We start from the raw sequence: 25,453 nt of genomic DNA, 5'->3' as shown, positions 1-25,453 counted from the left end.
TGAATAAAAGCTTCATTTTGTTTTGTTGACCATGTTCAGGAGTAAAAGTGTTACTTTTTAAAATGCTAGATTTCCCTCCCAACTTTGTTAGTCTTAACAAAACCAAAGACTTTGGTTGTACTCTATATCTAGAGAGCTGACCACATGCTCCTTTACACAATTCCTCTTACTTTTCCAACATCCAAATAAGGCTGTTTTATAGCCATATGATGTACTTTTATATGCTCTATAAATCTGCAGGCAATTGTTCATTAATAAAATTTGAAAATAATCAAGTATCAAAGTATTCTTTGATAAAAAAAATCAATAGATTTTAATGTGCTTTAATGTTCTTGTTATCTTTAACACATGTTCAAAGAAAATTAACTCACCCATGTACATATGATATCTTCATTTTTTTTTAATGTCATGTTATGTTTCTGTCTCAGGAAGCCTTCAATAATACTACCGTAGGAAAAGATGGCAAAGAACGTTCATCAGTACACATACACTGCAAATTTTTACTGAGTAGGCAAACCACTTAAAAGACTGAGTGCTCCTTCAACAATCAATTCAGTAGTCATCTGGCAGAAATGTAAAAGTGTTTGAAGAAGTTTTCTGGCTTCCTTATCGACTATCAACATTTTAAGCTTTGAATTTAGAAACTGAACCTATTAATGGCTAAAAAGTAAATTTAGAGTCTAGCTCTTCAGAAACCATTAGATTTGTAAAATGAACCTATTAACTTGAAAAATAATGAAACCATGGGCTTGTCCATCTAATGCAACTTGATTAATAAAAAGACAAAACAAAACTATTGTGCAATGGATCCTGGGATCACAGATTTAGGGAGGAATGAATAATCCTTCATCAAAGAGCAGAAGCTTATCCACAAGGCTTCCTATTCCCTATGGGATATCCTTTAAAAGTAATAAGAAGGATTGTAAAACTATGTAACACTTTCTCATCTAAATTAGCCACTTATGCCAGTGCTTCCTAATCATGAAAGAACCAGAACTACACCAAGAAAGTTTCAAGACCCTAAGAAAGGGAAGAAAGCAGGCTGTGAGTTCATCATTCATTATCCCAAATTTAAACAGTTATATCCAGAATCAAAATTGAACTTGAGAAGTAACTGAAGAACAATGCTGCACCATTTTTTAAAAGCAACAACTCACAAAAGGAACCTCAGCATTTAATTAAAATACCAAGATTTTCTTAACCCTGTGGACTTTTTTTAAAAGTTTGTTTTCATCTCTATGTTAAAGACTTTCTAAATAAAATACTCACCTTTAAAAGATCAAATGACATCAATACAAATCTATCTCATATATATGGCTAAAATTAAATTTGTCATTTACTAGTAATCTGTATTTAAGTAGGTCACACAATTGTTTTTGCTGATGGTTATTTATATGAAATAGTCATTTCATTGTGCCAAAGTTCTCACTTGCAATATAATGTAGGTAAATTAATTTTTATCAAGTAATGTATGAAGAATTAGCTGATAGCAACTCAAGAAAATTGTTCTGCTATTTCTTTCAGATTCATAATGTTTTACATATTATTAAACTTCCGCATTAAGCAACCAACAAACTTTTATTTGAATAAGCAGAAGTTTATATAATAGAGCAGAGTAATATTAAGTCTCAGCCACTTCTATATTTTCGATTGATGTCATAGAGTATAAGGAAAATACTAGTATAATACCTACAGCTTGATTGGAATTGTCTTAATTAAATACTAATAAAGGGAGGGAATATTTTTTAACTTTATATTTATTTTAAAAATCAATTCATTCTCCATGCTTGATCAATGACTTTAACCAAATATTTTAAAATGCTATCCTTAACTTTGGGGACCAGAATTAACTATTTGTTCATCCGTGAAGATGTTACATGCACATTTTAAGGTGCTATCTATATGATAGGCAATAAGTTATACAATTCTTGTCTCATTTGGAAAACCTGCTCTTTCATTTTCATTTTTTCTCTTTTAAATGTATAAAACATGTTCAAATTTTTCTTCATTTCTACCTAACAATTAAAAATACTCAGAACATAAATTTTAACCATATTAAAAAACATACAGTACTTAGTTAAGCGACTTGCTGAAATAAGAGAGACCAGTGACAATTAATTGTATTGAAATAAATAACATTAAATTGTTAGCACTACTGTCTATGTACCCAGGTTACTTATACCTTCGGAAGCTAATAATTAATGTGCAACAAGAAAATGGTATTTACACACATATATTGTATCTAGGTTATATTGCAACACATGTAAAATGTATGGGATTACCTGCCATCGGGGGGGAGGAGTGGAGGGAGGGAGGGGATAATTTGGAAAAATGAATAAAAAAAAAAAGAAAGAAAGAAATAACATTTATCTATTTTCATCTTTAACAAAAGAGTACTAAACTTGCAAAAATTATGAAAGGGTGTTTTATAATATTAGAAGAACTATAAATTCCAATAAATTCTACTATATAAATTCTATTTATAAATATTTTTTTCAGGATATAATAACTCAAATTTTGATGATAATGCAATTACGTACCATTGCATTTGCACTGGAAAATAAGCTGTAATAACTTTAGATATTTTTCTTTACTAAATGACTCGATGCATATAAGACATGAACTGTCACAGTGCATTTTACTTAAATTTTATTTATAGTTGTTTCCCTTTTATTTTGTTTTACTAACTCATAATTAAAAAAATAATCTTACTTATAGACAAAAGTAATTTACTGGTGTGATTTGTCAACATTTAGGGATGCTATATGCACTCTTCTCTTTAAGAGAATGTTCAATATAAGTGACCATTAGCAAAGTGTTTCTTGTAAAAAAGTAAAATTATAATAAAATATAGATCAGTGTTGATGTTTGGCATGGCAGGCTATACTGGAAAACTGGGAAGTCACTTTACAAACATGCATCTTTTTTTCTTGGTTGACACCTTAATATGATCTGAATATTTTGAAACTAAATATTAAAAGTTGAATCTGAGGGAATATTAAGATTTGAATAATTTGGATTTCAAAGTTCACATACTAAATAAATAGTTAATTTTAGCTGTATCTTAAATTAAAATCCGCCCCATATATGTTTCCTTAGTGGAAAGAAGCATACTTCATTTAGAAAGTGAGCAATATTACTGATAATGAATGTATTATATGGGGGGAAATCTTGCTTCTTGCAATATCTGAGAGCATCATTAGTAAATATTTAGCAAGTCTGATGTTTTCACTACAATTTGAAGTAGAACATACATATTTCTGCAAAAGAAGCTCACCATTTTCAAAATATTTTTTAATTTTTATGTGTATTATGTGATATTATTGGATATGACAATAATTGATTTTCAGTTATTTTTATGGCAGCTACTAAACATCTAACATAAACATTACCTTATGTGGTTGTATAATATTTTAAATTAGAAGAGGATTATCATAATTTTGTAACAGTAAAAGAGGGAACCGATTTTTTCATGCTAAAACTGAGAATAAACTTGTTTAATATGGACATCTACTACTAAACAAGAGATGCACATCTCTAGTTTATATTATTTTGCCTGTATCGTTTATTTAATTATTCTTAGCATTTTAAAATTCCCTATCTTTTTTATTCTTACCTAATCTTGAAACCGAAAGTGTAATGACTTCTAGCATTTTTTTACATTCATTAATCTAGTTTATGTTGAAAAACATATCACATTAATTTCTTTTAAAAATTTGACATTTGCTTTTTTTACTCTCAACAAGAAAAAATATTAAAACATTCTTCAGGAATTTAAGTACTAACAGACTACTTCTGAACTTGTAAGAACTTTTAGGTGTTAAGTAAAATAATAAAATATATTTTTTTCTTTCTTTCTACAACTGTTTAAAATGAAAAAAGTCCTTATTCCATTTATTCCATAACTATTTAAAACAATAATCCCTTTGCCAATTTCTTCAATCAGCATCTAGGAAAAAATGTAGATGCTAATTTTAATTATTCAAAGAATTAGGTTGACTATTAGTTAAAAATACATAATTATAAAGATTACATCCAATCAGAATGTTTGTTTTACAAAAGATACTCTAGTCATTTACCAAAGTAATCTAATTTACATTAAATATGTACAATATTCATAAACATCTTGCAAACAGTCCATTACAAAGAATATCATACACTTTATTTTGGTGAATGAAATTAAGATAAATTAATAATTTTTCAAGTAACTCCATAACCTACCTTTAAGCATATATTCCAGGAACTTTAGTTCTCACTAGATATCTTTTCAGTATAGAAGTAACATTCTGAAACACAATGGAGATTGCTGTGGTGGTTCCTGAGAAACTACCTCTCCTTTGGAAACGCCCCTATTATCCAAGAGACATCTCTTTATGCTGACACTGGGTCACCAATTTCAATTATAAGAACTTAGGGGAGTTTCGCTTCACTGAAATTATAGTAACAAGTTCTAATAAAGGGTAAAGTATTCCTTTTTATGGCAAATTATGATTAACCTCTCAATTGGAGACACTTAAGATGCTGCCCAAAGAACAGTATTTTAAAATTGATTATTTCAAGTTAAAACAATATGAAAAGAGACTGTAAAATATATTTCAGCAAATGAAATTATGGTATTTAAGAAATGATAAAATTACTAAATTTAACCAAGAAAGTTACATTTTTACAGATCAATGATCTCTTTAAAATTGCAAAGCAAATGGTCCTAGAAAATAAACCTGATATGTGCACACACACACACACACACACACACACACACACACACACACACACTCCTTAAAAAAAATCAAATTCCTTAACTTTAGACCAATATTCATAAAGATCATATGCGCACCTAGCATTTTTTAGGTACAGACTTCTTTGAATATTTACTTTTCTATCTATAGGAAAGAAGCAAATTGGCTAATTGGAACATTATTGGTTAATATGGAAAACAATATTAATAGTTTTTTTAGTGTACCAATTAATAGCCTATCTCCTAATGTCATGTTTAAAAGTAAACTAAACTTTTCTTCAGGCTTATGCAGTAAGCATTCATGATAAAAATTTGCAGTGCATCTGTTAGTAAAAAATAAACTACTTGTGAAATACAAAATAAGCTCAAAGGACTTCCACTCATGTAAAAGATCTAACTCTATCATTTAACATTTTTATCCGGAGACACACTAGACCTATGTCATTGTTGTTAAATAAACGTAGATCATTGACAGGTCAATCAAGTCATGTCCCCTAAAAAAAGAGAAACAACAACAAAATGTCTAAGGTAATTCTATAATACAGGTATTAGCTCTGTATTAACAGTTTTATAATACAATGTATTTAATATAATTTAATATGAACAGATGAATGAGAGTATTTCTAAACAGAATGAAATCTGGGAGCTAGAATTCTCAAAGCAGTTCATTATAAGAAGATAAAATCTAATTTTCCTTACAGTGTAAAAGATGGAATATAGAAAAAAACAAAGACAGCAGAAAGTAATGAGTCTGGAAAAGCCCCCATCAAACACCTTGAATAGGTATATAACAAGGAATATAATATATAATATATAAACTGTGTGGTATAATATATATATATATATATATATATATATATATATATATATGTTAAAGAATATAATAAGATAGTTTTGTGATCATAATATTATATAATAGAATGGATTACAATTACATTTCCATAGAAATATAACTGCATTAAATCCATTAAAAGAATGAGCTATCTCAGTAAAGCCATATAATTCAGAGTTAAGACTGCCACCTATCATTTACTTGTCTGAAAAGTCAATGTTACATAGATTGGCCTTTTCTAAACTCTTGTAATATTAGAAGGAAGGTCTTCTAGCTTCAGCTCAGAAATGCTTACTTTTTAGCTACTTATAATATTTTTAAAATAATTGTCTCACATGATGGTATTTTAAGATCAACTAGATTCTAAACTACAGTTGGACAGGAAATCCATTGTACTGAAAGAGCTGGGTAAACTAATACTGCCTACATTTAAGTCATAAATTTCAAAATTACCCAAACACCTGTATCATTTAAACCAATCTTATAGATTAATATGTGAAAAATATTCTAAAAGAATCAAGTTTGTAATAGAATTAAGGAATATTTAACTACTAAAGTAGGCTCCCATTATAGGGAACATGTTGTAATGTGTTGATATTTTATATTCCAAAGGTTATCTAGGCATAATCTTTGAATATATCTAATAGCTTATTCTAGGTGTTTAAAATGATTTTAATTATTTCAAGCAAAAAGCCTATCAAAATATTTAATGTAAATATTCTATCTTACAGAGAAGTAGATTAAAATATAAGTAAAAACTGAGATTTTAAGCTTTAGAATAAAGAATAATGTCACAGTAGGAACTTAACATGTACTAAAAAATAAGAAAGAAAGAAAGAAAGAAAGAAAGAAAGAAAGAAAGAAAGAAAGAAAGAAAGAAAGAAAGAAAGAAAGAAAGAAAGAAAGAAAGAAAGAAAGAAAGGAAGGAAGGAAGGAAGGAAGGAAGGAAGGAAGGAAGGAAAGAAGGAAGGAAGGAAGGAAGGAAGGAAGGAAGGAAGGAAGGAAGGAAGAAAGAAAGAAAGAAAAACAGAAAGCTACCTCTTTAAAATAAAAGCCTCACATAACTCTGGCTATATAATAGTATTTACCTGTTTTAATCTTGCCTTCTGTGTTCTTAATACCTCAAATTATTTGAACTGCAAGCATGTACCACACTAAGCAGTGCGATATTAACAAAAGATCAAGAAAATCTTAACATAGTCTTCCAGAATAGCATAAAAGCTGATAAGTCCATGTCAGATAATGTATAAATAAGAAATAAATGCAAATATCACAGTAGGAACGATAATATCCACTATCTTTCCAGTTTCAGAAGAGGATGCAGAATTACCTCCATGTGGACTTGCTTTATTTTTTGTTGTCAGGATTACACCTAACACCTTATGAAGTAAACTTATAACAAAAGCACAAGATTGATATCTACAATTCCAAGAGTTTCTAGAATTTTCAACTTGAGTATTAATGTAATCATATAAAAATAACTCAGATTAAAAAACAATAGTCATGATTTACACAATCCTTTGGTAACTAAAAAGATACAAGAAGCATTTTATATATAGGAAAAAACTGTTTTCATTTAAAATGTATTAATGAATTATCTTCTCACATAAGAGCTTTACTTTATACAACTCTTGTGTAAAGTTCTAATTGGATCTCACAAAGTATGTATTAAGCAAAAGACCCAGCATTCTAAAATTCTAACATGGTATAACAATTGTTTTGAAACAAATGACTTCTCAAGATGGTGAGGTATAACTATCAATCACCAACAAGTTAATTCTACATAATAAGGCAGGTTTGGATGCAGACTGATCCATTGTGGAATACTGTATCTAAAATTGATTACAACAGCACTCAAAATGAATGCAGCCCTCCAAACCACTTCTTTGCTCAGAAACATTAATCTCAATTAGAAGGAGAGCTTCATAATGGTAATGCTTGGTATGAAAAAAGTATAGAATAAATCAGGTTTTATAAGACACACCAATTAATCAGTTTTAGAACTAAGAAAGCTTTTTTAAAGATAATTTTTTTAAAAATAAAGGATGTTTAAAGCTTAGACATTTCCCAAACTTCCAAGTATGTGATTGTTTGCTTGCTTGTCATTATGGAGCATTTTCTCAAATTTTTGACATGGTTCATAAAAACTTTTTTCAACTGTATTATGTTGTTGAAGTAACCTTTAAAAATAATTCTGAATGATCATGTGAAAAACCTTTCTCCAAGAAATAACATTCAGATTTAACAAGCATCTAAGAACATTGAATTTAAAGAATGATTTCTGGAAGGTACATGTGTTTTTCCAAGGACAGGAGAGATTATCAGACTGCTCGTTCATCATGTTATCAACTTTAAAGCAAGTTAAAGTGAGTTCTGAGTCAAAATTAACTCAATGCTTTTTTAAATTATCTAATAAAAGCACATAAGATGATAAGCAGAGTACGATTTTCTATGCTAATAGGTTTCACTGCATATCTTCATGGACTTCCACACCTGCCTCAGATAAAGAGGAAAGCCAATTTATTGTTACTATTCTATGCCATGATTCATAGGAATACAGAGCTGAAAGTCGTATTTTAAAAAATCATATGATATTTTCAAAGGATAAGGATAATTTTCTTGAGAAAAAAGTAAATATATATCCCTGATAGAACCAGAATAAATGCCAATCAACTAACATATTTGCACTTTATGATGCTGCTGGTCTCAAACTTTTATCATAAATAAAGGGCTGATAAAGATTTGTGACACAATGTGCCAGAAACACACTTCAGCATTTCTAACTATACTTTTATGTCAACTGCAATAATAACATTCTCTTAACATTCAATTCTAAGATGTTCTAATATTTCAGATATTTAATTTGGCTCCTAATTATAACTACATTCAACTCTCTTATATGTTATTCGCTTGACTGTGTGCAGAGAAGATAATTACTACTGGCTCAAAGAGCTTAGCTGAAAGACTAGTTTGAACTTGCTAACTGGATTATGAATGCTAATCTGAGTTTCCTTTTCAAACAAATGTTAAACTACTTACTCTATTTAGGGAGATTCTGCTGCTTTTCCTAAAACCTTATTTTAGTTTTCACACACACACACACAAAAAAGTTCACTTTTTTCAATAGCTACCCTATTGCCACACCCTTAAAATCAAAACAGAAAAAAACCTATATAATTTACTCAGACTACTAGTGTACTTAACATAACACATATTCAAAAAAAAAAAAAAGTAAACAATCATGTAGCATTAATAGAAATTTAAGAGTAATGACTATTCTGCTATGGGTGTCTCTCTTTTAAAAAAATAAATCTTCAGTACCCCAAAGGGTCCCAAAATATCCAGTTTCTTCTAAATATTGTTTACTCGTATAGTATATATATATACTGTTCTCCAATTGCAATATGTTCCATAGCTATGAGTAGAGAAATTCATTTGTGTTCCAAAACCTGAATAATACAAACATTTAAATTTCATACTCCTCAGGGAATATGTTTTCTTCCAGGGAACTATTTTGGATACTTAAATACTTGATATATTTCATTTATAATTTTGCACTGATAACACTAGTATTTAAATTTTACATAGTATTGAAACAAGGATTTTAATATATATTGAATAGGAAAAGAAAGAATGTAATCTTGGATATAATATTCTGCCATAAATTAGTAAAATGTATGTTCAGTTATTTAAATTTAAAGATACTGTGTAAAATTTGTAAGTGACCTTTAACTACCAAACTTACGTTTTACAATATTTAGTGAGATAAATATTGTTACTGGACTATTTTCATTTTAACACCACGAATTAAGTATTGTTTTTTTTTCCACCTCAAATTACTAATTTGGAACTTGGAAAGCTCATAGAAAAGATTACATTAAGAGATATAGGGCAAGAAGATTAAATAATTAAAATTTTAATGAAGAGTGCACAATTCTTAGTATATCTGAAAGACAATGCTTTTAAACCATTTAAACTAGTTTTTAAATTAGAGTTATAAAAATTCAAAGTCCTTGTTCACAAGACAGACCATAAATACTTAATATCCCCAGGTGGGCAAGGAAAGATACAATGCTTCTAGACAAAGTTACTAAAATAACTAAACTAAACATATTTACATTTAGATCTCTAACAGTGTTACAATATTTGATTAAAAAACAAATAACTGGAATCTCAAAAGATGCCAATCCTAATTATGTCTTCTTTTTTTTTTTTTTAGTGATAAAAGGGAAAAGTAGTACTTCAATATATATTCTAGTGAAAAGACCACCCAATGGATTCTGCCAATGTCGACAAATGTTTGACAAATACATTGTCAGAAGTTAAGAAATATAGTGTTATGAAGAGACAATCAGCCACAGAGATCAGAGAGAGCTGGAGTTGTATAAAGATGTGTCACAAGTCATGCTAGGACAACAGCTTACACTCAGTCCACTGCACAATAAAAGTACCTTAATACTTTTATTTATCTTAAAAACATCCACTAATGACTTTATAAAACAAATGAGGTTGCTATATATATTGCTTTTTTCTTTTGGTCCTCTACCCACAGGAGAATAAAATAGCCACAAGTCACCAAACACATCTCCGTTATAAGTGTGGCAGAAAGTAATAGGTGCTCAACCTACACAACTTAATGAGTTGAAGAATGATCAGGAGGAAAGACTCTTCTAATAAAGCCCATTCTAATTTACTGGAGGGAAATATGATATGGACAAGACACCGGCCTTTTGACACAGGAATGTGTAAACACACAGCCATAGTCAACTCAGTTTATTTGGGGCTGCTGTAGTGATTCACCGAGTCCCAGATCAAGTTTCAACCATGAATTGCCACCTCTAATACCCCCCAGCTTTTTCTAACTTGGCTTTCTCGGCAGTTTGGGGAACACATTCTTCACTTTTCCCGGAAACAGTTGACAACCTTATGCTTCAGGTACCCAAGAAGCCCCGTGCAATCCTGCTAAACTAGGATGAATCAACAGCAGCTCCGTAATAAAAACATAGGAGTGTATCTGTGGGTGCATGTGCGCGCGCGTGTGTTGTCTGAGGATATGTGATCACGATCAGAAAAAGAGAGAACTAATAACTCCCATTAAACATCTCCCATTAAACAGACACCCTCCCCTTACAGCCGCCGGGTCCGTTGCCTCGTAGGCAGGAGCTCCAAGCCAAGCACGATATCCAAGCCAGTCAGCAGGTAAAGTTCCCACCTGAGAGCAGAGCTAACAGTAGCGAATAGTAGCGGAACAGCAGAGCGCAAGGACGTGAGTGGAGGATCTAGCTCGGGAAAGAAAGCCTAGGAAGAGACAGGCACGGAAAGACCTCCCTCTTTATCTAGGGGCTTTAACAACTTGCTCTCTCCATCCCTACTCTGGGAAAGGGGAGATGACGGGAGCTTCTTTCTTCGAAGCTCTCACTTGGCAGTAGCTGAGCAAAAGCGGTGGCAGCGGCTTCGGAGACGGCTCCCCCTCCCCCACTGCCTTTCTAACCGGGCACTAGGACCCCAGAAAAGAGCAAAGCACAGCACTTACCCAAAGCTTTCAGCTCGGGCGCTTCCTCTCCTCTCAGTATCCCGGCAGCACCGTCAAGACTAGCATCACACACGCAGCACTTTGCCAAATTCAAAGGAGAAAAGGGGGAGGGGGTGAGGAGGAGGAGGAGGACGAGAAGGGGGAGAGGAACCGGTGGGGAGACAGGAATGGAGGGAAATGCAGGAGATTGGGAAAGGAAGATGGGGGGGGCGGGAAAAAATACAGCAAGTGTTACAACTTCCTTTCCTTCCCAACACCCCTGCTTGAAGCCTGCGAGGGACGGAGAGAGGGGAGGGAAGGAAACACTGAGCCAATGAGTTCACTTTCTTTTTCTCCTCCGCACTCTCCCCTCTCTCTCTTCCCTCTCCTCCCCACCCCTACTCCCTAGCCCACTCTAACCTCCACCTCTTCTGATGGGGCGGGTAGGGAGTTTACTCTTCTCTCCTTGAAAAAGGGAGGAAGGAGAAGAGAGAGGAAGAGGAGGAGGGAGAGGGAGAGGGAGAGGTAAGGGAAAGCAAGCTGGTGGGACTGAGAGAAACATCGAGGACTTTAATTGTGTGACATGGGAAACCCCGAAGGGAGAAGCAGCACAGCGGTACAAGCCGCTGGGCCAGATATACACGCGCACACACGCGCACATGTGTGTGATGGAGAGGGAGGGCGGGTGAGAGAGAGAGAGAGAGAGAGAGAGAGAGAGAGAGAGAGAGAGAGAGAGAGAGAGAGAGAGAGAGAGAGAGAGAGAGAGAGAGGAGCCGAGAGGAGCCTACCATGCGCTTCCCCCTGGCAAACCGAGGGAGAACCCAATCACAGGGCGATCCGGACCGAGCTGTGATCATTTATAATCCTTGACTCAACCTCTCCACCACTTGTCAAGATGACAGGTACTTTATTTCTTCTTCTTCTATTATTATTATTATTTTTTTTTTTTAAATCCTCTTTTTACTGTCTTTTTCTGTCAAATGAGATTTGCTGGACTGAACCACGTTTGCGTCAGCTCCCTCCCTCGCGTCTGTGTTGGTTAATGTAAAGCACCGAGGCTCCCATGCTGTGACCAATCAGTGCATCTACTACTATTGCAATGATTTAGGGGTCATCCATGAATAACACTCCACAGTGATGAATGACTCTCTGCAGCTTTCTGCCCTGATGAGGGTGTCTGCACGCTACTGATTGCAAACACTAATGAACTTACAGCTCCATTAGATATTCTCTTCCTAACAATGTGAGGGGGGCGTTTGTATGTTTTGTTGGGGACCGGGGAGGGAAGTTCGGGGTAGTGGTTCTGGTAATAATTGCATTTGGCAAGGAGAAATTCTTCGCCCGTAAAATTAAACCTTTACTCTTTCTGAAGGGAAAAAATACTTTTCTTGATGTTCCATAGGGTAAGCACATTAGGTCAGCTGAGTCACCGGAGAAAGTAGGAGTCTTAAAACGCTGCCTGGAGAATTGCTTCTAAGTCTGAAGGGTATAATTAAGGCTTCACACCCCTGCTGGGCAGATCCAGCCTTACAGTAGCTCGGGGGAGGGAAAAAAAAAAAAAAAAAAAAAAAAGATAAAAAAAATCAGCGATTGCTAAAGCCTGCTGTCCGAAACTCAATGAGCAGAAATACACCTTTTGGCCAGTCGGGGGTGGATTGTATCTGTGTGTGTACGAGGATGGAGGTGGCGGGGTGTTTGCTGCGAACTAATAAGTGAAATACTTACAAACCTCGAGATCGGCAGGTCGACAGAACAAGTGGTCACTGCCACCTCCGCACTGTTTCGTTTTGTAAACCCAAAGCTTGAACATTTCATCAAAAGGGACCATTTAAGGCCAATTTCATAGCTTCTCTGATTTCGAATAAAACCACCAAATGTTGAACCTGAAAGTTAGGTGGAGGCTCATTTTGTTTCCTGTTCTCTGTGGTCACACGATGACCGATTCACATTAGAGTCCCTTTAGTGGGGTGGGAGCGGGATTGGGCAAACACTTTTGTTTCTCTTTTCTTCCTTCCTCTCCCTTTTCTGCAGACTGTTCACTTGAGGAAGTGTCCAAACTGTCTCAAGTTCACGCAGTCTGGTAGTTTTGAACACCGAGTCACTGTTGCTATGTGGAACGGTTCGCTGCTTTCCCCCGACTCCAACATCTGTCACCTTTTCGGTTCAGTAGCTGTGGGCTTGGCCGCCTCTTCAGGCTAGGGTGAGTGTGACTGTGTGTGCGTACCCGCGTGTACAAATGCCAAGTGTCTCTTAGGGGTGAGCCCCGGGGAAGGCGGCGCGCGGCGACTCCTCAGCATGGAGGTCCAGGGGAAGCTCTCTGCCCAGTGGGAGTCGCGTCGCTCCCCGAGAGGACAGCGCGTGTGTTCCCAGGCTGCTCCGGAGTCAGGAGGGAGCCTGCTAGGGGAGTGCAAGGATTTCCCGGGCATCGCTCTTTCCCTCTCCCACCTCTTGCTTACTGGCTTGCCTGCATTTTGGTGATATGAAAGATTGACCTGGGTCTGACTCACAAGAGAAGGAAAACTTGGCTGGTAACATGGAAGCGGTAGTGTCCCGGGGGAAACGTCTTGAAGGCTGTGCAAGGTGCTAGGGTCTTGAGGATGACTACCCCACTCCCACTCCGACCCCACGGAAAATTCTGGAGAAATTAGCAGAATCCCCAGTTCTCCTTTTTATCAATCCAGAAATCAAAAGACTTTGTGCTCAAGAACTTACTAAGTTAGTTACAACATAATATAGGGACTAAAATATTGGTAATGGTTGAACTTGAATTACCGAATGTGTTAGGGAGTTCATGTCACGTTACTGACGCAAAGAAGCAAAGACATTTTTTTTGGGGGGGGGAGGCAAAACAGTAGTTATAATATTAGTTTTCTGTCACTGTTTCATCGATGTTTGTCTTTTCTATTTGTCTGTTTTTTTCTCTTTATCTCTCAATCTCCCTGCTTTTCTGTCTCTATCACTCTCTACCTCCTCCCCCCCTTTCTCTCTCTCTCCCCCTTCCTTCCATACCCCAGCACTGTGAAATGCAAAGGTTAGTTGTTTTGTTTTTGTTTTTAAGGGGAGGAAGAGATCATTTAAATCCTAACTAAAATGAGATCACTTTCTTGATCGTTAGAAATACTAGCTAACATCTTAAGTATACATATCTTTTAATTGACAGACTCAACTCTGACTTAACTTGTTGAGACATCTGATCTCAAACGATGGTAATAACGTGTAACTTTATGCAGCTCAATCTAAATGTGAGCAAAAATGGTGAAAGTCTTTTTTCAGCTCTAAGATCTCCTCCAAAAATATTTTCCCTATGTTAAGCATGAGATCTTTCTCTTAATGACCTTTTGTGAGTTTTTTTTTTTTTTGGGGGGGGAGGATAAGGGGAAGAAGGAAATAACTTTTACTTAGTAAAATATTGTCAACAAAATTATATTTCTATCTAAGGTTCTTAAACTGATAAGTAAATAAGGCAGGTATAGATTCTGAAGGTGTGTGAGTATTAAGCAAGCAAGGAGGAAATGACAAATGGACAGAACAGAAATAATTTGTGCTACTGATACAAAGACAAAAGAGAAATATAGTTCCTGCTCTCAAGCAGCTTCCATTCTAAGATGATAACAGGTATACATAAAGGCCTATAATAAGTACACATGTAGAATATAGAGTAAATATTAATTACAACCAATGTGGTCTCTACTTTCTATAATTACTCATAAGATAGATACTAATAATGGATTTAAGTAACTTCAGAGTTATAATCTAGTTCCAAATTTTCCATGTTACATAGTCAAAGTTTTCAGTTTGTTAAAGATAACATTAATGTTGAGCATATAAAAATTAAGGGAAACTCTCAAACTAATATTGCTCTTAGCTTTTTATTTCAATCTTGTTGGACATTTGTATGTTCATTGTAGAACATCCTGAGAAAGGTGAACTTTGGCAAGCTACTCCAATATAGCCTCCCCCGCCCCCTTCACACATACACAATAGTTTAAGTTTGAGGTATAATCTTTATAAAGAAGTTTTCTTTACCATCTTAGGCCATTGGGAAGTGTTTAAGTTGTGCACAGCCAATTGTATGACATGTTTCCTCTTTCCAAATTAATCCCCAGAAAGCCAGAAGGCATTTTGCTCTGTGACCATCATGACTTTTTGCCTCTCTGTGGTGCTATGGAAGAAAGGGGGATGTATCCTCCTTACACAGCGATTTTCACCACAATAAAACCCAAATCAGGCAGGGGGTAAAATGTAAGCCATGTCTATGTGCTTCTCCAACCTCTGGTGAATCACAACAAACTATACTCCATATGTACTTTTAAGTTAGCTTTACACAACTGGTTTTATAATCTGCAATGTACAAAGTTGGTGGGATCTCTCTGTCTCTCTGTCTCTCTCTCTGTCTCTCTGTCTCTGTCTCTCTCTGTCTCTGTCTCTCTCTCTCTGTCTCTCTCTCTGTCTCTCTCTCTGTCTGTCTCTCTGTCTGTCTCTCTCTCTCTCTCTCTCTCTCTCTCTCTCTCTCTCTCTCTCTCTCTCTCTCTCTCTCTCTCCTTATTATCCCCTCCCCACTTCTTCCTTTCTTCCTTTCCCGTCTCTGTCTCTCTCACCCCTATTTTCCTAGGAGACCTTGTTACATAATGTTCAATCTTTTAAAAAGAAAAATATGGCCCTGTTGCTTCCTAGCTTTTCAGGGCCTTCCAAGTCCTATCCTTACTAATTTCCAATTTCATTTTGAGAGATAAACTAAGAAATACTTTCTTCTAGTAAGATAAAAAAAAGTATCTGTGTTGGAATGGGGGAGATAAAGAGAGAAGGGAAAAGGGGGGGTTCCTGTTGCTGCTGGGACAACCATCAGATCTACTCTGCTACTAATAAATTATAATGGATAATAAATCTTTTGTAAGTGTCTGCATCAGCCTAAACGAGAAGGTTCCCATTCCAATTAGAGTCACGTTTTCCTTTTCTTTTTCTTTCCTCTTCCAAATCCCTGAGCAGGATCGGCCTGGGACTGAGTTAACAGCTTGCTTCCTGCTCCCCTCAGAAAACACTGGGGCTGCACGGTCTGTCACCTCGCCGCCTGGCTTTCTGTGCATGGTTTGCATGTCAGAGCACTCCTGCGGGTCACCCAGGTAGCAGATTCTCAGCGGAGTCCAGGAGACAACATCCCGACTTCCTAAGCATCCTTTCCCATGGTCACATCTGCTATAGCAAGCCGGAGTGCCTCTCTGGCGTAGCTGGGGAAGTGTCCGACTCTGCAGCCAGCTCACCATTTCTATTGCCTTGTCTTGAAGACTCTGATCAACCTGGCAGTTAAACTCCAGAGAGTGCTGGCAAGTGTGGCCCGGGGACAGTACTGGGACAAAGCCTGAGCCTTGGGACCCAGTCCTTTCCCGCCTGCCTCCAAAAGAAAAGACTCAGTGAAGCCAGCAATCCTTACCTCTGTGTAACACCCACGTTGATGGGAACCATTGAGAGATAGGGCAATTTGCCAAAAAAAAAAAAAAAAAAAAAAAAAAAAAAGAATAGAGATCTGTGGTAGCTGAGGAAGTCCCCAAATTCGAGGACTAATCAATGTTGCAGTTAAAAAGTTCTTCCTCAAGGAGCAAGGCATAGTTATGTAAAAATGTGCCCAATCAGAATATATTGGAACGGAAATCTTTCCTAAAAAGCCCTCACACATTGATTCAGTTTATTATTAGTGTCCCCCCCCCCCCAATGCCAAAAATAAGTTGTTATTTTCTTTGGTCGTTGAATTGTTGCAAAATTGTAAAACAAATATTCTAATTTGTTCGCTTACAAAGTCATAAAATTAAATGGTTGTTTGTAGTGGGAAATATGTCCTTATTATTTTAATTAAAGCAAGATTGGACACTATATCCATCCATCTAGGAACTATCAAATGCATTGCCTATTTTACAAATCAACCTTTAAATGGGGTCATGCCTTTCCACGACATTAGTTTGTGTTCCACTGCATAAATCCCGACTACACGTGAGCTTGACCTTTGGTGAAAATTATGTACTCAAGCTCAGCAGAAGTGCTTACTCGATTTGCTAGAATTTTAGAAAAGACACAGGATTTTGAATACAAAAGAATCTTTTTACATCTTCCTACAGCTTATACTAGCTGCTTTTGATTGAGGTGCATTTCTGGCTTTAGCGACCATCACATTGATCTTCTCCTAAATCATGTGACATTCATAATTAGTCGTTTATATGGAGTACCTTTAAAGTGTAGCATCTGATCTATTAACAAGATTTAGCAAGGAGTTTGCTAAAGGTTTAAACTCTGTTGATGGCAAGGATTTACAAACTTGAATCTGGACAAAAATTTTCCAGCAATATAGTTTTAGAGAGCTAACCAAAAAAGTCCTCCACAAGGAACTTCAATTTTTCAAGGCACAGTCTATAATCTATCTCATGGGCACAATAGTAACTTGCCAGACATAGGATGAAATTTTTTCACAGAATTAAGATTTTACCTATGTTCACTCCTGTTGCTTCAAGGAAAAAAATCCTAAGTAAGGCTTATATTAATAAACTTATTAAACTTTTTTTATTTTGCCTCTCCCCTTCTTCCCATATACTTATTTGTATAGTCTTTTACTAGAAATGTTTGAAAAAAATTATATATTACTACAAGCTTACAATTTTATTCTATTAACCATTATTAATTATTTAACTTACTTTAATTTCCCTCATAAATATTATTTTTTAAAAAACAGAAACAAAATATATAAAGTTAGTGGGAAAAGATAAAAAAAAGTTTAGGAAACAAAAATCAACAAAATAAACCAATAAAGCCTGGAAAATGTACCAGTAATTCAAAATTTGGAGAAAGTTGCTATTAAATTGACATATTTGGATGCTAATTGCTGCTTATATCAAATGCCTAAAATGTCTTATTAAAGGAATTACTGTTGTACAAGTTTTTTTTTTAATTTTGTTGATAAAAATTTGAAGACTCAAGTAGTCTGTGTGTGTGTGTGTGTGTGTGTGTGTGTGTGTGTGTGTTTTCAAACTTCTCAAACACAAGAGTTCATCTGGTAGTGGGGAAACAATCTCTGTTTGTTCCTCTCTGCTCAGGAGGACTGTTTCTAATTGATCTGGCATGGAATTTAGTTGGAGATGTGTATGTTGCAACCTAAGCACAGTCTCTGTATGCTTTGTAAAGTGATAACCATATGGGCCTTATTTGAAACATTTGAGGATTTTAGTCATTTAACCTGGGTTAAATTGAGCCATAAATTCAACTCCAATGTGTATGTCCCGACAAATTTGTCATTGTTTTAAGTAAGTTTCATCCATACTTCTTCTCTCATATTAATAATAAAGATGATGGCTGCATAAGGCATATGGAATGCCTTGATAAAGGACTGTACTCTACACTTTGTACTGTTTAAATGCAAATTGTTCATATTACACAGGAATTTTCAGTTGTTATCACTTTCAATAAAATGAAAATGCTTAAAAATGACCTAGGTAAAGAAAAGACTATATTGTCAAACCTATTTCCTCTTATGCTATTTTCAAGTGCACTTTGCTATCATCATGAAGATTTAATTAAGCAAGCTCAGCCAGGCTAAAAGCAAAGCTGTTTGAAGCTGCTACTTATAGAAAAGTATTCAGGACTTATAGAAAATAATTTATTTATTCTTTTTCATTTAGGGGTATGAGCTGTTGCTGAAGGATTTTTTTAAGCCCATGACAGAGTTCTAGAGATTTTTTTCCTCATTTCTGAATATCAATTTTATAGCTACACTTCGTTACAGTTTAATAGTGCTAAGTTATGGATGCTGATGGTCCTTCCTGTGCAGCCTTAAATTGCCTTGAAAAAGATACAGTTTCTTTAATTAAAAAAGCTGCACTGAACTAATCCCTCTAGCTGAAAAAAAGAAAAAGTTTTAAGCAATCTCTTTCTGCTCTGGGAGAGAAAAGCAGACAATACCATAACAGATCAGAAACATAAGCTATAGTGTGCAGCCAGGAGCTCAGCAGGGAACTGAATACTGCTCCGACTGTGTCATTTTTTAATCCCCCATCCCAGTTTTCCCCGTCTGACCTCATGCTGAGATGAAGTTATCACAGAAGACAGCTTTACTCTCACCAATGAATCCAACCCTGGGTCTGTATTATCCTCCGCAGATCAAAACACCGCTTTCATCAAATAGCATTATCTGCATAAAAGGCATGCAATTGCCTGATAATTTCACCCAAACTATGCTATTCATTTAAAGGACAAGAAGAGAAATGTAATTCATTCCTTTTTTTTTGGGGGGGGGGACATGAGGGAACTAGAAAAGCTAACTTATACGTTGCTCATGGGAACTTTTCTGCTTTTAACAGAAGATCTCAAGAAGGGGTCCATTTAAAAGTCCCCCAACTCCTAGGCATTAAGATTAATTGTTAGAACATCTCGGCACAATTTGAGTGACAAAAGTGTAAGCTGTGCAGAAAACTGGCAGTGAGAAATCCCAAAGCTTGCTGATGCAATTAGCTATGCTTCCATGAACCCCAATAATAACATCATATCTGGTAAAATTTGAGGAGCATAAAAATTAACTAAAGTTTACTTTAATGTTACATGGGTCGTTGTTTTTATTGGAAGACATTTCAAAGAATTCACATCATTAATGTTTTCATAGAGAAAGACAAAGACATGCAAATTCTAAGCATATATTTAGAACATCAGCATCTAGGAATGTGTAAGGCAAATGCAGACATAGAACTCCCTTCAGTTTTTTTTCCATTTTATTTTGAAAATATTATTCACATTTGCATTGCTTTCTAATACTTTATAAAGGGCTTCTTTTATAATGGGCCATAGTATTTTTTTGAATGACATTACTTGTTTTGCTCAAGTTATACTAGTTGGTTAGAGCAATCAGACCAAACTCTTTATATGAAGTAAATGGTATTACTAAGAAGTATTAAAACTCCCATGAGGCTGTGGGTGACTTATTATGTGCATGCTATTATCCTTATAATGTGTGGTATTCATAATTTTAATGATTGAGTTTGGAATTGGAAGGCTTTTGTTAGAACCTTTTGAATTTGACTACATAGGCTTAACTTGCAAAGGATCCAACTTAAACTCAGCTTTTCACTCTTTGATAGGGGTGCAAAACGTATAGGACCAATCACAAGAATGATCAAAATCAAAACTAAAATGTAGAAATGTTTCTAATAAGGGTATAGCCATTCCTCTATGTATTAAAAAGGAAGGTGAAGAAATATGGCTTTTCCAAAACTCAAAAGATGCCAGTTTTATTGTAAACTCATTGTTAACACTATTTGTCATTTTTTGACATTTTTATTAAATGTATGTATTTCACAAAATTTTTAATGTAATTAACACTTTTCATCCTGTTTTTCTAGCAATAAGAAACACAAATGTGAAGTGCTGAATGGTGACATCCTATGATGATGTGTTAGCTGAATAAAAGTAAAATGTGATTTTATTTTTCCAAAATTTTGTTTCATGACATAAAAATTACCTTAAATTTAATGTGATTAAGCATTAAACTGTGGTATTTCCTTGAATTTGATGAGAGGACTATTTTCATGTCAAACTATATTATAAAAACTAGCTTTCAAATGGAACTGTTTAAAATCCCAAATCATTAACAGATCATTTTTGCTTCAGTCTCATAGTATCTGAGTTGTTTTTTTTTTTTCCTATCAAATTTACACTGAAGTTATTTAAACAGAAAGGTGGAGTTTGCATTTTTCTAACACGTGTCAGTAGTTTTTACAGAAATTACATTTATTTCTGAAAGAGCTAGGGTTAGGAACTTTAAAAAAAAATCTTTTTACTAGCATAACCGATACTGTCAATATGAAATGAATTTAATCTACTTTTACAAATAAAATTATTTCACATATTGTTTTCTTATATTAATGAGTGTACCCATTTTAAAGATGGATAACTCACAACTTTAGAAGCTACAAAAACAAGTTGGGATTTGAGTCCTTAGATTTGAAATGTTAATTCTTCCCCAAGGTCTCTGGATGATGAAAGATTTTTCCACTGGAAGAAAACTACATCACTCCCAGACTCGATTCCAGTTGCAGGTGATAGCAAACCATATCGTTCTTCTGACTGTTCTTTGGAGGGAAAAGACAGCATTTTATAATCTAGGGAACAAAAGTTTCAGAAACAGAAATGATATAATTTTCTCAACCTTGTACAAAGTTTTTGCTTCCCACTCAAAATGTGACAAGAGGTCCCTGAAAACTTTTAAGAACTATAGCAAAGACAATCTCTCTACAATGAAATTTTGAGTTACCTATGTTGAGAAAGAACTCTCAGATTTGTTTTATAGTAAAGTTATATAGGTGTTAGGATTTCACAGAGATATGAATCTGGAAATGTGGAATCATAACTAATTTAGAGGTCAAAGGCACAGAGAGCTGAAGAAAGAGCTAGGATGGGTTGATCAGAGCTTTGTCCCCAGGGTACCAACATCTAAAGGGTACTTGGTGCCCTGTAACAAGGGTGGTACAGTTAGGACTCCTCTCTGGGTCAGACTATTCTGTTTGGCTTGTCTCTCATTTCTCCCTCCCCCAGAGCAGAAGCTTTTATAGCAGCAGCTTATAGTTGTTCAGTGGGTAGAGAGCTTCGAACCACAGATGCTGCCTCAAAGTTGACTTCATGCTGTTTGTTTGTTCTGGTTGCATATTGTATCAGTTGCCCCAGACAGAAAAATTCAAAAGTTGCTAGTTGAACTGTGATTGAAGGATTAAAGTCTCTTGGTATTAGCTCTTATGTTTTTGTCTTTCCCATGAATACATGGTATTGAATTTAATTTCAGTCATAAAAGGGAACCAGGAATGTTGCAAGTGTTCTGAAGAAAGTTGTTGATAGATTCTTATCAGACAGAGCATTGGTCCAAGTTCTTTTTCTATTCTCATCTAAGTTCCTGCCCATTCTTAGTACCCTATTCCTTGTCTCCATAGAAGAAACATTTTTGTGACCATTAAGTTGCAGAGGAGAAATCCAGTACTTTTAATCCACAAAATCTATGAAAAACCAGGATGGAGCTTCCTCTTTATCCTTGGATAAGATAACTATTGGAGAAAAAGTAGGCCAGGAGGAGATTAAGAGCTAAGAGTACATAAAGAGGGAGGAAATTGGTACACAGTGAATCTGAACCAGGGGAAAGGGAAGGGTGACTAGGGAGGAAATAAACTGAAGAGAGACCACATTTCATTTCACAACTTAGAGTAATGGGGCTACAAGTTTATCTCAATGCAACATAACTGCTTAAAAGTATGGGGGCTCTGGCTTAGCTTCAAGTGTTACTGGGAGACTTTTAACTCTACTGTTTATTTAAAAAAAGGAATTTATTTTCTAGTATGGTGTCTGTTTTTTAACATTTAAAAAATCTTATGGCAGAAAATGAACACGTATATTTCTTTTAAAAAACTTTCATAAAAATAAATAGGACTTAATATTTGCATAGGAGAATTTTCAGGTGTTTAAATTTTATGTAACCCAAAAGAAATATATATGTATACACACATACACATACACACACACACACACACACACACACACATATAGCTATTGATTTACTTGTAGAAGTATTACATTTTTCCTCAAGAAACTCATAATCACAAAATGAAAAAAAAAAGTTTGCCCAGAGAAATTTTATCAAAAAATTTAGTTGAAACTACAAAATAAGGCTCTGAGTCATTTGATTTAAAAACAGCAAAATTAATGACAAACACTATAAATTGAATATTTTTAAATAACAAAAGGCATATATAGCTAAAAGATTAAATATTACAAACAAAATATTGATAACAGCATCCCAGCATTCAAGCAAGCTTTCAGGTGGGATGTTTTTTAAAATATTATATTTTTTCATATAGGTAATAAAATTCAAAAATATTCATATTTGTGAATGACATTTTATATTTTAGGGCTTTTTTGTTCTCTGAAATGAAAGTATATGGTAAATGAGAAGGGAGGCAAATTGAATATAACTGGCTTGTTTAACTTTGACCAAAATTGCAGAATAAACATATAAAAATACTGTGTTTAACTTATAAATGAGATGGAGATTTGCAAGTCAAGAGTCTAAACTTGTTATAGGATATGTTTCAGTGGTATTGCTCAGATTACAAGCCTTTACATTTTTAACATAAAACATCATTGCACTGACATCATCATTATCATTCCCTTCTTCTGAAGCTTCCTAACTCTGAAGAAATTACCATGAACAAAAATTAACACTTTTATATGGGACCCCCACTTTTACTTCTTAACTAATTGTATGTCTTGCTTATGTCATGAAAAAAAAATTCAAACATGTTATCTTTAATCTCAAAAATAATTTTCTTTAGTGGAATGATAATAATCAATAAAACCTGATTCACTCATAAGTTATTTTCCATGCTATATATACAACCCCCCCCACACAATAAAGCTGAATTTAGGAAATGAAATAATAATAAATCTTTTTAAAGTTGATTGGAAGAATTCCACAAAGGGTTAAAAAAAAAACCTCTAGATATAAGGAGAATTGAGAGTAACTCAAGAAGAATTGGAATTAGTAAAAGTGACACTCAGAATTACTTTTAAATAAAAGAAAACAGAAATAAGTTCAAAAAGCAAGCAGGGCAGTTTTGTAATAACCCTGTTAAATTCTAATTGTACAGGGGAAAAAACAAGCAATACATAATGAGGTAGAAAAAAAAAGAGGAACAATATTCAGTAGAAGTACACAGTTTCAGGTGATAATCCTCTTTGTTACTTTTCTTTGCAATCTAAAAATGCTCATTTTGCTTACAATTTTATATTCACAATAAAATAAAATATTAAAATAAGAGATCTACCTCTGAAAAAGTCTCATTTTATATTATGAAACAAATGCTTCCTTTAAGTAAAACTTGAGATTCTGCAATATATTTTTCCTCAAATCTTCTCTCATATATCGCAAAAGGCTTTTCAATTATCAGGCAAAGAATATCCAAATAATACTCATTCATGATTCTATCAGATAATTCCTTTAAATGAAATAATTTTTGATTATTTGTATTTTGACTCTGAACACACATTTTATCTATTATTTATGATTAAGCTTGTAAAAGGTGGGTTTCTTTTTGTTTCTTTTTTTCTTTCTTTCTTTTTGTCCTGGAATAAACATACTTTCTTTTCTAAATATAACATATGTTGAAAAACACACAACCAAGCAAATCAATCTAAATTAAGAAGACCTGGATTCAAGTCCTGCTTTAGTTGTTTCATAGCTTTGCAATTATCTAAAAGTCACTTCAGACAAATCTATGAGACTAAATGTTGCAGGAATAGGTCAGTTCTCTATTGGTCTATAGAGTTTCTAGTTTACTTCAGAGTTACTAGTTTACAAAGAGACAGAGACAGTGAATGACAAATAGAAAAAAAAAGAGAGAGAGCCATACACATAAAGACAGAGAGAAACAAAGAAGAAACCGAAAGAAAAGAGGAGAGAGAGAGAAGGGGGGAGAGATAAAGACAGAGAGAGAGAGAGAAAGAGAGAGGGAGAGAAGATGGAGGGAGGGAGGGAGAGACAGAGAGAGAGAAGAAGAGAGAGGAGAGAGAAGAAGAGAGAGAAGAGAGGAGAGAAAGAAGAGAGAATGTGAGAGAGAGAGAGAAAAAGAGAGGGGAGAGAGAGAGAGAGAGAGAGAGAGAGAGAGAGAGAGAGAGAGAGAGAGAGAGAGAGAGAGAGAGAGAGAGAGAGAGAGAGAGAGAGGAGAGAGAAGAAGAGAGAGAAGAGAGAGAGAGAGAGAGAGAGAGAGAGAGAGAGAGAGAGAGAGAGAGAGAGAGAGAGAGAGAGAGAGGAGAGAGAGAAGTGAGAGACAGAGACAGAGAGAAAGAGAGAGGAGGGAGAAGAAGAGAGAATGTGAGAGAGAGAAAGAGAGATAGAGAAAAAGAGAGAGAAGGAGAGAGCAGAGAGAAAGAGAGAGAGAGAGAGAGAGAGAGAGAGAGAGAGAGAGAGAGAGAGAGAGAGAGAAGAGAGAGAAGTCAGAGACAGACAGAGACAGAGACAAGAGACAGAGAGAAAAAGAGAGAAGAACTAAAGAACTTTGAAGATTGTAAATAACTGTCACTATCCCAAAGAAAGGCTACATACATACTCCCATAACCTTTAACCTATTATAGTTCATATTCATTTTTTAGGACCAGCAGTGAAGTCAAATAGAATGAATGTTATATTTGTCAATGCTTGGAATTACATATCATTGAAAAACTGTCCATGAGAACACCTTAGGGAGTAGATGTGGATAATAATGGTTTATGTGTGGTTACAAAACAATAATGAACCTGTCTAATCAATTGTTCTGAATAGTAATAGATCACAGTGGAGGAAAAAATACACCTCGTTATTGAACCCTTG

At 34.7% G+C, this 25,453-nt stretch overlaps 1 protein-coding gene and 1 long non-coding RNA gene across 16 annotated transcripts in view; one reads left to right on the top strand and one right to left on the bottom strand.

Moving 5' to 3' along the window:
* Window positions 1-25,453, bottom strand: part of TENM3 (teneurin transmembrane protein 3) — a 3,351,339-nt gene that overhangs the window by 781,746 nt on the left and 2,544,140 nt on the right. Inside the window, exons 1-2 of one of the 15 annotated variants that reach the window (XM_074276237.1) lie at window positions 11,868-11,985; window positions 11,101-11,179 (exon numbers count right to left, since the gene is read on the bottom strand). The exons of 13 other annotated variants lie outside the window; for them this stretch is intronic. The gene's annotated coding sequence lies outside the window, so the exon portion shown is untranslated. Of the gene's footprint in view, window positions 1-11,100; window positions 11,180-11,867; window positions 11,994-25,453 lie in introns of those variants that run through there. One more of the 15 variants, XM_074276238.1, reaches the window with a different exon arrangement.
* On the top strand, window positions 11,849-23,545 carry LOC141547737 (uncharacterized). Its single transcript, XR_012483612.1, has 3 exons — window positions 11,849-11,981; window positions 13,111-13,279; window positions 16,066-23,545. It is a non-coding gene; the product is annotated as an uncharacterized LOC141547737 (long non-coding RNA).

This window comes from Sminthopsis crassicaudata, chromosome 6, assembly GCF_048593235.1.
Source record: "Sminthopsis crassicaudata isolate SCR6 chromosome 6, ASM4859323v1, whole genome shotgun sequence".
In the NCBI taxonomy this organism is placed as follows: domain Eukaryota; kingdom Metazoa; phylum Chordata; class Mammalia; order Dasyuromorphia; family Dasyuridae; genus Sminthopsis; species Sminthopsis crassicaudata.
Note: the sequence above shows the minus strand (reverse complement) of the source record. Positions and strands in the feature narration are given on the sequence as shown.